The 12,333-nt window shown below is 28.9% G+C and overlaps 1 protein-coding gene and 1 non-coding gene across 18 annotated transcripts in view; one reads left to right on the top strand and one right to left on the bottom strand.

The window, feature by feature from the left end:
* LOC148235462 (hemicentin-1-like) overlaps nucleotides 1-12,333 on the bottom strand; it is a 556,592-nt gene that overhangs the window by 311,849 nt on the left and 232,410 nt on the right. The window lies entirely within an intron of this gene.
* Nucleotides 5,344-5,416, top strand: TRNAR-ACG (transfer RNA arginine (anticodon ACG)). The gene has a single exon. It is a non-coding gene; the product is annotated as a tRNA-Arg (tRNA).

Raw genomic sequence — 12,333 nt, forward strand, 5'->3', positions numbered from 1 at the left:
TCATAAATATGACAGATAAAAAATGGTCTAATGTGGCTTAAAATAAAGCATAGAGTCATATGTAAGCTGTAGCTGATGACGTACTTATTATGATGGATGTGTTTTAACCAAAAAAAATTAAGAGTAACAATTTTTCACAGACTTCTATTAAAATCTTACTAGAAATATGCATATTATTAATGAAGCCGCCTTTACTTTTGCAGCGTTATAAAAATGCAGTGGTTGTAAACCTTTTAAATATATTCGTACAAATAATTTTTGAAAAGACAACACGCTAAGAAAAGCCTCTTATTACGTCAAAAATAAACTTGATTGATTTTAACATTTATTGTGATATTTATTAAATATCTATTACAATTTTATTTTATGCTACTATTTTATTCTTACATAGGCCTCACTTAAGTGTATATATATATAATGTATAAATACCGTCAACTTAATAACAATTAGCTAATGATTAAGATAGCAAAGTTTCGTAATAAAACAACGTTAACGTTGATCTACCAGAAACATAACCACGCTCAAAAGGACTAAGTAATTGGTTTAAATAATAAATGTTTTTTTGATATGTTTTTATACAAATAGGTTTTAAATTCAATATCATTAAAATATATGTAGCAAATTAGCAAATATAATATATAAATTATTAATTATTTATAGGTCTAATGACAAAAACTTTGAGTACATAATATATAATATCAATATAATTTATTCAACGAAACATATGTAAACAAAGTAAATTCGCATATTTACGGTTAAATTATACAGGATTCTTGGGTTTATAATTATAAAATATGAATGTTCCTTCAAATTAATAACATATCTCTTAATGTATTTTCATTTAAATAAACTTGAAACCAGAGAACCTTTCAACACTAAATTGTGTTCCTGAAGCTCTTAAAAAAACATAGCAATTTTATATATGTAAATGAGAATATGTACTTTTTTTTATCCTAAAATTTTAAAATATGTTTTTTTCTATTTAATCTTAGTACATGGTTAAGGTTATTCAATATGCATTAAATCTGTAGAAATGGGAAATCTATGTGTCTCTATTTCCAATTTTTTTACCTTTTAATAAATCGTTTAATTTGTTAAAAATATTTTTTAAATGTTGCACAGCTTTCACTTTTTGTGACTGTGTTTGAACATAGATCGAACCGAAATAAACCGATATTTTTTGGTTTATTTCTGGTTTTCGTTCCGACAAATATAATGGTTTTTACGTTTTCAATTTTCGGTTCAGTTCTAGTTCTGCATTAAATGGGCATGAAAAACATTTATTTTTGTATTTTTAAATAATATTGTGTACACTGTGTTGCTGTATAAAAAAGGGCTTCAAAAACAAGCAATAAAGTTATCGTACATTGCAATGTGCACTGGGTCTGAGGAGGTTAAGTAGACGTTTTGTCCATAATGCAATTAATATATACCAACTATACTACCGAAAAGGAACAAGGAGAAAAATACGGTTATATTTATGGAGACACAAGTGAGATTTATTTTTTTATTTCTCTCCAATAGCAAGTAGTATTTTTCTAGTATTTTAGACAATTAAGCTACATTATAAACAACGAAAGCGCGAATAAATTAATAAAGTGACACGTGCTCCGCATAACGAAGCGGAGCATCCTCGACGCCTTATCTCAAGCTTTGGCAATGTGCATATAAAATCTAATCCTAAGACATCAACGAAAGTATTTTTATTTAAAACACCTTCACCTAATCTGTAAGAGAATTCTTCTGGGCAAGGGAATTTGAAAAATTTAGCAACGTGACAACTAAAATATAATGATATTAAAAAAAAACTCAATTGGTATGCTTAATTAATATACTATTAAAATCGTATAGAAACATTTTTTTTATATGCCTTATATTAACTAAATAATTATTTTTTGTCTTTTTCACACAAACAATTTACCTTAAAAGATGATAATATTATACTGATGATTATTCTTGTACCTCTAATAAAAATAAAAACATTAGAATGGGGCCCTATATGATGACACCACTAGATGAAACTAACTACCTATGAGTATCATAATATTTTGAAATTGTGCTAATTAGTCTACCCTCAAGCCTCCTCCGCAACACACACGATATTTATATAAACCTGGCAAACCCAACCGTGAAGCCCAGTTCGCCGTTCCAGTGTTTTATTAAACTATTATGCGGATGTAGCGAGAGAGAGAGAGAGAGAGAGAGATAGAGAGGGCTCGAGTGCAGACACGGCTCAGGTCGGAGTTTATTACACAAGTGTGCTGAGAGCAGTGGTACTATGAGCTGCGGGGGATCTTTTCGAATGTGTTCCTGGAGGAACACGCAGATAGATGTTGAACGACGGAGAGGCCTAAAGTGGAGGAGTTAAGTTCAAGTGGAGGCGAACAACCTTAATGTATGCAAGCGGCGGGGCGAGCACACTTGTTCTACTCAATTAACCCCGTTCCGGCGAGTGTTTGAGCGCCAGCCACCGGATCGGCTGCTAGATCAAATATCCGTGAGCGAATGCCACGTGTGGTCGGGTGGTTAAAGGGTTGTTGTGTTGAATTAAAAAAAAACATATTTAAAATTTAAATGAGGTCAACAATGAATATAAACCGACGTATGAGCCTCAACGCAATTAACGAATCTGAAAACTTTTGATAACTATTTCATTAAGAACATGTGTAGATATTTATTGTCATTATATGGTGATTTTCAACCATCTATGCTATCAGTCACATTTAAAAATCATCATAATGCCCACTTGAACAACGAAACGGAATCACAAAACAGAATATAGGTATCTCAAAACACAAATATTGTTTATATAGTTTATTAATCATAAAATACAAATAAAACGATAAGTGTCAACATATAATCTTTTACTCAATCACCATGTAAGAAACTTATTTTAATTTAAAGGCACAATACCATTGCCTGTCATAGGCATATACAAATCAGCAATACATTTCGCTATTTTAAACAAACTTTTCCCTGACCGTAACAATTTTATTTTTACTTTACGAATATTTCTCATATGAAAATATGTTACAGTGAATGTGAATTACTAGTAAAATATATTTTCATTTACATTTAAGTAAAATTAAATCATAATACATTTGCACTTCTGCTAATAAAAATATAATTTATCTCACAGGTACTAGTGAAATCATATGCTGCTCTAAGTTGTCATTTGACAGGCGTAAATTATGTAAAAAACGACATTATTGTTAGTTTTAAACTAAAAGTAATGAGCTTCACATGATTCAAAATATATCTGTAGGTCAATACCAGGCGCGTACGTTGAGATACATTCTCTTTCGCGAAATGGCGAGAGTGAGTGAGAGATAAGGGCACGCGATACATGTGTTCCGCACGCTCATTTCTTTTCGCTCACTCTCGTCATTTAATACGCAAGCGAGCGAAAGAGAGTGTATCTCACCGTACGCGCTAAGTCAATACATTACTTGTTAACTATTTAATTAGCCTAGTTAGTACAATTAAATTTATATTAGTTTATTTTAATTTAACCTCAAATAAACCAAAACTGTATTAGCTACTCAAACCTTAGCTAAATGAATTAACTAAACCCTAATACACCCAAAGAAACTCTTTTAAAGTAGGCTACCTTTGCTTTAAATAAGCACCACCGCAAAAAATCTGTTTTTCAGATTAGACAAAGCACCCGCCATGTTTTATAAAGATTTAAAATATCCGTCGCAAATGTTTTAAGAAAGTATAATATATGCATTCGAGATTTATATTTAAACAGCTGTTTTTGATCTACTTTAGCGGTCAGAAGAAATCTGGCAAACTAACACTACTTTTTCATATGAAAATAACATAAAAATAATTCCCCTATAAAGCAAGTCATATGTAGAAATACAGGAACGCGGGATCATAAAATTTCACTGATATCTCTTCTGTGATACACACTTAAACATCTGTTTCAGAGTTCAAGGCATAAGTACTAGAGGAGCTCTTTGACTACTCACTATGTTAGTCAAACTTCTACCAAGAGGCGAAAATGGCAGAAATCGCCGCTTCTCTCTTCGCATCTTCTGATTTGGCCCAATGTGCAATATCTAAGGTTTTTTAAGTGAACGTTATTTTTATAGATCAATTAGCACATCCTTTATTATTGGTCTTTAATGAAGCTTAAATAGTTCTGAGACATCCCAAAGCTAATCACGTTAGTTTTAAGCTTTACGTCTTTTACACCCTTTTTTAAAATATCAAGTTTCAAGTTACCTTTACGTTGGGCGACCGTCAAATAATTACAAAGGATAGCCCAAACGATGCTTTTTGATGATAGATTAAATGATTTTTAAACATTCATTCTTTTAGCACTAATTGATATTTAATTATCAATAAAACACTTTGTATTTATATTTTAATATAAATAAATTTGATAATATATTTTTTCAAGCCCGAGTTGGAACTGAAAGTTAAAATGTTTTAGCGATCCCAAAATGTTTCGTAAGAGGTAAATGTTTTTTCTGTATTTAGTTTGTATTTGTATTTATTTAAATAGTCGATTTCACCCCACGTAGCCCGGGCAGTTAAATCTCTGACCCTCGCTCATTTCGTGCGACTTGTTTTCGGGGATTTTTCGTAATTTTCACGTGAAAACGTACAGAATAAATAAATCTCGATGTCACGGTAGATTTTAGCGGAACGTATTTATTTATTCACTCCGATTCAATGCACATTGTGAACCGAAGATAAATGGCGCGAGAAGACTCTCAGATGAATATAAAAAAAAATGCAAAAAGTTTAATTAAGTCTAAGCGTATTGCGAATGATTAATCGCTCAAATAAATTCTACCATTACCACTTTGAATACGATAATAAATATATCTGTATTAAAACTTTAACAGATATAGACAAACATTTAATATTTATACTACTGCTTAATTCAATATTTATTAACATGTTTTATTTACTTACATATATTTACATAGGTGTGAAATTTTGTCATGAATTGCAATATATAAATCGCAAGGTTATTAAAATTAATAAGTACATATATATTAGAAAAATACAAAAAGGGTTGATTGTTTAATTAATAGCCTAAAATGATAAAAGGTCAATGTTATTTTAAAGTAAAAATACCAATCCCAATATTTGACATTTAATATAAAATACTAAAACTTAAAATATAAATTAATTTGGAAAATCTTACCATAAATATTTAATTAAAAAATTATATCCTTTGTTTAAAATTAACACCAAGGAGATAACAAAATTAAACTTGGTTAAATTTACGAATGAAAATATATGTTGTAAAATATAAAAATTTGCATAGTTGAAACATGTCATATAAAAAAGTGTCACTATATCGCATTATCGTTGCCAGCTGGCTCTGTGGCGCAATGGATAACGCGTCTGACTACGGATCAGAAGATTCCAGGTTCGAATCCTGGCAGAGTCGATCTATATTTTAATGATGGAAAAATTATTATTTTATTATTATTACCAATAATGATGATTACCTACATTTTAAAACTATGCTACAAAAAAGGACTCGGAAATTACTGAGCGAAATTTCAAATGTAAAATTAAAATAAAAAAAAAAAAAATATTTTTAATTCAATCAAGTATAATAACATTTCAAATTAACAGATTACTTTTCTAATTGATCAATGAATTTTGTTGACCATAGCTACGATTTTTTAAATTTTTTAATAGCTGCCATTTAAAAAAAATATATGACTAGATCCTGACTTTAAACAATGCATTTAAAATGATCAAAATTACAACAGTTTTCATTAAATAAAAAAAAACTGTTTATAATTAATTTTAAATATATTGGCTTAGTTGCTTAGCCAATTATATAATATATAATATTTCGCTTCAAATCGTCGCTATTTTAAAAATTACCACTGTTAAAAATATTTTATAGCATATATCAAATTTATTTTTTTATATACTGTTAAAAACGATTCAGTATCTTCGTTTGTCGGTAAATACTCAATTTAGTCATGATAATAAATTTTTAATGTCAACCATAGGGTTGACATTAAAAATTAAACCCTAGCCAAAAATAGTGCGCTGTCCTCTGTACTCTGGTGGACGCCCCAAAATCTACCGCTTGGCGTGGCTCACTATTATTATTATTAGGCAACGAATACTATATTTATTAGAAAAGCTTTAGTATGATTTGTAATTTTAAAATAGTTCCGAGCAACATCGTTATCACTTTTTTGTGGCAAAATTGATAGCTAACGGTTGCTAAATACAGAAATAAAATATGATTATTTATACCAAAGTAGACGATAATGTGCTGACTGCAAAAATAAAAACACACCCATCAGCTGACCGAAAAATTTAACCAGCTAATTTACCAGTGCATAGACAAAAAAATATAAGAAAGACTTGAAGTAAAGATGTATGAGTTTCACACAAATTGGGCAAAGAAAACAAGTTGCCGCGTATCTGCATTTCAAAAGATCTTTTGAAATTAAAACTGAGTCTTCTGTTCTCGATTATTGAATAACTAGAAATGAGAAATATGTGTTGTTTGACCATATTCGTTGTAAAAGACAGTAGTTATCGAAAGATCGTTTAGCAAAATCTACCTCAAAGCAAAGAGACGTGCAATACGGAAATCAAACTTAGCCAAACATTAATTGTGATCAACTGGGTCTTTTGCACAAGTAAGTAAACATAAAGAAATGCACTTGTCAACCTAAGTAGAATAGTTCTATTACACGATAATGCACAATGGCAAAATTAAAGTCCTTGCTATGAAAAAAAAGTTGTAAATAAATTTTAACTGCAGTGTCTTCTTTTGTACAAATTATGCAAAACGCCTAATAAATGTATCACTTCATAAGATCAGGAATTGACCTGAATAATCGAGTAAAGAAATCATCTGTTATTTTTACAAGCTTACAATCTTACTTGCTATATTCCTAAGTCTAAACAAAAGGTTATGGGTAATCTAGTGTCTTATTTATTCTAATAGTACACCCTTTGCTCAAGGTCAAATTGTCTCCTTGGTTAGTTATAACGTTTGCGTAGCACAAAAGTGGTCAAATCGACTCGTTCGATTTTATTGCAGATTTAATAAGGACGCGTTATGTATTTATGGCCGGTAATACCCGTGAACGTTCTTCATAAAGTCGGAATTTTCCCGTATGGAATACCAATTTCGAGTTTTCGCCCCCAGCCCTATTCGTAAACGCCTACGTTATGCCATAGCCACCCTCTATATCTGTCGGTAGTTTCTTTCCCGGTAGCGAAAAAAAGAAATAATCAATTTAATGAAGGACGACATCCATCTTTGGATGTTCGATAGAGGTGGAACAATTTTTCTTCGTCGGACGTCGTTTTCTATCCATTAAATCGTTGAAGCTTACATAGTTCATCAATACATAGGTATGTCTGTTATTATTATATATCATTCTAATGACATATTGCACATTAGATTGCTATCAGTTCATCATCGGTCAAAAAAAACATGAAATTGTAATGAAATACTTAGAGTTGAATATTTAAGTCATTATCTTAATAACATATTAAACTAATCGCAGCATCGCAAAAATGTCTGAAGTTATTCTCATTAATTTAAACAGCATTCGCTTGACTTTACACCCTCAGATTATGCAATCTGCGAAGTTAAATTAATGGTTTTAACTTATACGACCTGAAGAAGGTCAAGTGCAATTTACAGAATGGCTTATTACAAGCTTAAATATTATATTTATTAAAATATAACAACCTTTTTTTATCACAATAGCACCGCGATTTTTTTTATCACAATAGTAATCAGACCTCAAAGCAAATACTCTGGCTAAGAAAAAGACAAATTTATTATTACCATTGATTTATAAAATAAATATAGTGTTGAGGCTAACAATTTAAATGTAAATATTTAATACAGAATTAAAAGTTTATTTATTAAATTATTATATACTATGTGTTAGTGTTGTGATTTTAGTTGTAATAGTTATGCAAATCCTTTGAAATACAAATCTTATATAAATTATGATTGACACCCCTAATTGAATATCTAGGTTAGCGTATAATGGCATAATAGCTGTTGCAAATTTTGTCCATGCAAACAATATTGTACAACAGCTATAACGAGGTTTGCATATATGCATAAGTTTACCCGGAACCAGTTTGGCACAAATCCTCATCAGCCCTTGCTAGGTCCGATCCCTTCGATCCCACAACAAATCACTATGGGACTTATATATTTACACCTGGTCCTTTATAATACGTGGCCCGTGCCACGCATGGGTCCTACGTATAAAACACGAGCGCAAACGCTAATCATAATATATTAAAACTTATTAAAAGTTTTTAGAACAGAGTACAAAATACCTACGGATAGATATTTAGACTTTTAACCCTAATTACAGACTCAATATATATAGAAGAGGTAGGTAATATAAGATAAATTTTGTATTTTTATGAATTATATTTCAAAAATGCAATAGTATTTTTTTTATCGATATAAAAATTTCTGTATTATAAATAAAATAAGTGAAATCTTAATATGAGATACGATCTTGTATAGGAACACTTAAAAGGTTCAATACAAAAGTAAATGAAAAACTTTTAAAACGCTTGTGTTTTAGTGTTTATTTGGAGAAATACTTTTCGAGAAAAATGATAAATCATGATTTCATATTTATTGAGAAAAATATAAGATTTATTAAATTTATACGAATATTTTAATATGTTAAATAGTGGATTTGTTTTGCTAAATTTACAGCTGCTTTTCAGAGCAGGTAGTGCAAAAAGTGATAATATAGGTTTATAACCGACTATAGAAATTATAACAAGCAAACATTTTGTGTCGTATTCTTCAAAGATTTGGTATTAAAAAAAATGGCTCAAATTAATATATTTAGGTTTTGAAAAGTGATGAAAAGTGATAAGTTAATAAACATTGTGTTTTTATGAATGGGTTACAAATATTTGCGTATATTTTTTTAAGTGTTTAAGTTAGCAATATAAAAGTGAAATCTTTTTTTTTAATGGATAGATCGGAAGCGCAGCTAAACAGTAACATGATTGGTAATAAATTTGTCTTTCGCCCAAGGTTTGACCATTCTTTGCGTTTATTTATATTTAAATTTTTATTTTTAATATTGAGCGAAACTGTTTTGAATGAAATCAGTAAAAATATTGTTTATTAAGAATTTATTAATATAAATACATACTGTATATAAATATGTTTTTTATGTATCTATCATATAGTTTTCCAGGAATTCAGATGATTTCATCATTTTTTAAGATACAAAAAACACAACTTGCATCTATATTAAAAGATACTCTGAAATTCAACTAGGATTGATTTATTTTTGTCACAAAGCATATTTTACCAGAAAAATAATCAAAAGAGAAATGAAATTACACAATAAATATTGACCATTTAAGTACATGATTATTATAATTTAAATACTCTGTTTAATAAATAGAGTACAGGTAATTTTTTAAAGAATTTGATATATTATAAAATATTGCATGAAAGTTTTGTTTTTTACAAAGAATCTTCAAGAAAAAATATTCAAAAAATTGTTATAAGTTATGCTTGTATTGGATGATGGTAACTTTATCTTAACGATGTTAAAACATCACCGTTTTAATTAATTAATTGTGTTTCATTTAAGGTAAAAAATATCAATTAAAAAATTACCATTTACAATAGAAAATAGCTGATTAAATTTAGTGTTTTAAAAAAAAACATCGTAAGTTATGTATGTGAAAGATTTATTTCAGAAAATCGCTATTAAAAAAGCGTAAAAAATGATTTAAATTAATCCATTTTCTAGGCCTTTAAAATCGCACAAAATGATCTTTAAATTGTTTCCCAATGGGAGAATATATACTTTTGCTTTAGCTTTTACAGTATTTTTATTTCATGTTTATCTTTCAGAAACAGATATATTTAAATGTATTATTTATAATATAATGTCGTCAATGTAAATCGAAAATAAATATCACATTCCATTACTAACATATTTGAACTTTTCAAATTACACTGAAAATATTATGCTAATATAAGATATTTCATATTAGGGACACGCGACTATCTTTTAATGGAAACCAACCAAAAAATATACATTAATTTAAATATACAATAAACTGATACATATGTTACTAAATTTTATATTTAACTAGGGGATCCAAATACCCGCTCAAATTCATTAACCAAGTATTTTTTTATAATGGAACTGGGTATTATATACTGACCCGCAGTTTAAATTTACGAATTATACATATATTGGATTTTGAGTTTTATTTTAAATTATCTTAAATTTTAATCATAATCCATTTTACTTTTTTGATACCCTGCTTATGACTACCTACTTTGTATGCAGCTGTGATTTTAACGGACTTCTTGGAAGTACCGAATATCGTTGCCCAGAAGGGTTTAACTAATCTCTAAATCGGTTTTGCAAAATAAAAACAAAAAGACGGAAAATTTTGCTTCTATAAAATCGTGTAACAGATGTTTAATTTAAAAAATTAAACATTATATTTAAATAAAAAGAACCAGGTACTAGTTAATAAGTACCCGGTTCTTGGTTCCTTTAATACCGATCGGGTACCCGGGCCCCGGTTCCGATTCTTACCCTGCTCTATATTTAATCCAAAAAATAAATCAATTATCGACTCGAGTGTGGTATGTTAATTTTAGAAATAATATTTGTACTGTGCCATATCAGTTATTATTAAAGTTTTTATTGGCTTGTGGTCAAAAATTTAGGTTGAGTTCGTCTAATTTATTTCGAAACTCTAGTTTAGGTTTAAGCTGGGCTGAACCAAAATCCTACGATTTAAGTGAAAAGGCTACATTTAGGTTCAAACTAAAATAGTTTCTCTAATGCAAGATTTAAACTGCCCACCATTTCAAAAACTCAATTAAAGTTTATATGATAGGTTAATGTTGAAATGCAGAATCCTATTATTTTTACCACTAATTTATTTTATTAACAATACTAGACCGAATTACTATTGACAAACAATTGATTTCTTAGTTTGCACCCACTTTCCCAAAGACATTGTCATGTTACATTGTTTTAATATACACATGCATGTATTATTTTTAAATAATTCTTAGAAATCCTGAGAAGTGAGCCTCTCGTTTAGATAATATGAAAAAATATTACTCTATGCTGCATTTATTATTTGTAGTAAATATCCCTAGAGTTAATAATAAACTTGAACTTAACCATATATTATTCATTAGTAGTTATAAATATAGGATTTGAATTTTTATTTTTGTGTGCAAATAATGATGTAATCCTACTACTTAACAATTAAATTGAAAATTTAATAATTACTTCAGACATAATAGAAGTATATTTGTGGCTCATTGACTTTTTATGTATTTATTTTTTTTATCTTATGATGAAATAAATAAATAATTATTAAAATTGTCGAGATTTTAGACTTTAATGAAAGGTATGCATTTTTTACTTAACATATGGACTCATCTAGATTTAATATAATATCACAGTGGTAGTCTGCGTAAATCTCATTTAGGCGTACGACCGTCATTCAATTTGGTTGAAATTAATTAAAGCTTAAACGCTATCTAGTAACTGGTTAAATTGATTCGGGATATTAATCCAATATTCAATTAATTGCCTCAGGCATTTTACTTCCACTTCGGGTGATCCTCAACACAGACTGACAAATGCCGAACATGCATAATCAATTATCCGTTCAATACGTCAAGTTGATTATGTGTTCTCAGATAGAGAGAAAGAGAGAGAGAGAGAGAAATCACCACACACCCGTCCACTTCGGTGAGGTTGGTTTAATTAAATAGTTTGTTTCGAAAATAAATATAAAAATACACAAACAATCCAAAGGGTTAAAATTCGATCCTGAGACCGGTTAGTTTACAATTTAAGCCGGACTAAGCGCTTTAAACGCACTATGCTCAGAGGCTTTGGCGGTTATAAGTTCGTTCGAAGGGTTCGCCTAAACAGATTTGGGCTCTGCGTATATCGATCGGTTTTAAATTATTTCTAAACTCAATATCCTATCTGCTGAAAATAATTAATTAAAATACTAATTAACAAAATAATAAATCATTTATCATAAAGCTTCGGACCTTTATATATCACAATGTCTTCTTCATTTACTGAAAATAGTGATTGAAAAATGAATATGTGTAATGGTTTCCTGTTGTGTTTTTAACGAAATTTTAATACTTTAAAATGTAGAATAGTAATAATTTATTTTACGCAAAATAATTAATATAATATTATTATTTTTAATATTGATTGCTAAATAATTGAATGATTGGCTCTAAGTTTTCATTAGCTTAAAGATTTTTATTTATTTTTTTTATTGGCTTTAAATATTCATTAGTGTAAA

The sequence above is a fragment of the Plectrocnemia conspersa genome, unplaced genomic scaffold (assembly GCF_051122295.1).
Source record: "Plectrocnemia conspersa isolate PC_06_02 unplaced genomic scaffold, ASM5112229v1 ptg000005l, whole genome shotgun sequence".
Lineage (NCBI taxonomy): Eukaryota > Metazoa > Arthropoda > Insecta > Trichoptera > Polycentropodidae > Plectrocnemia > Plectrocnemia conspersa.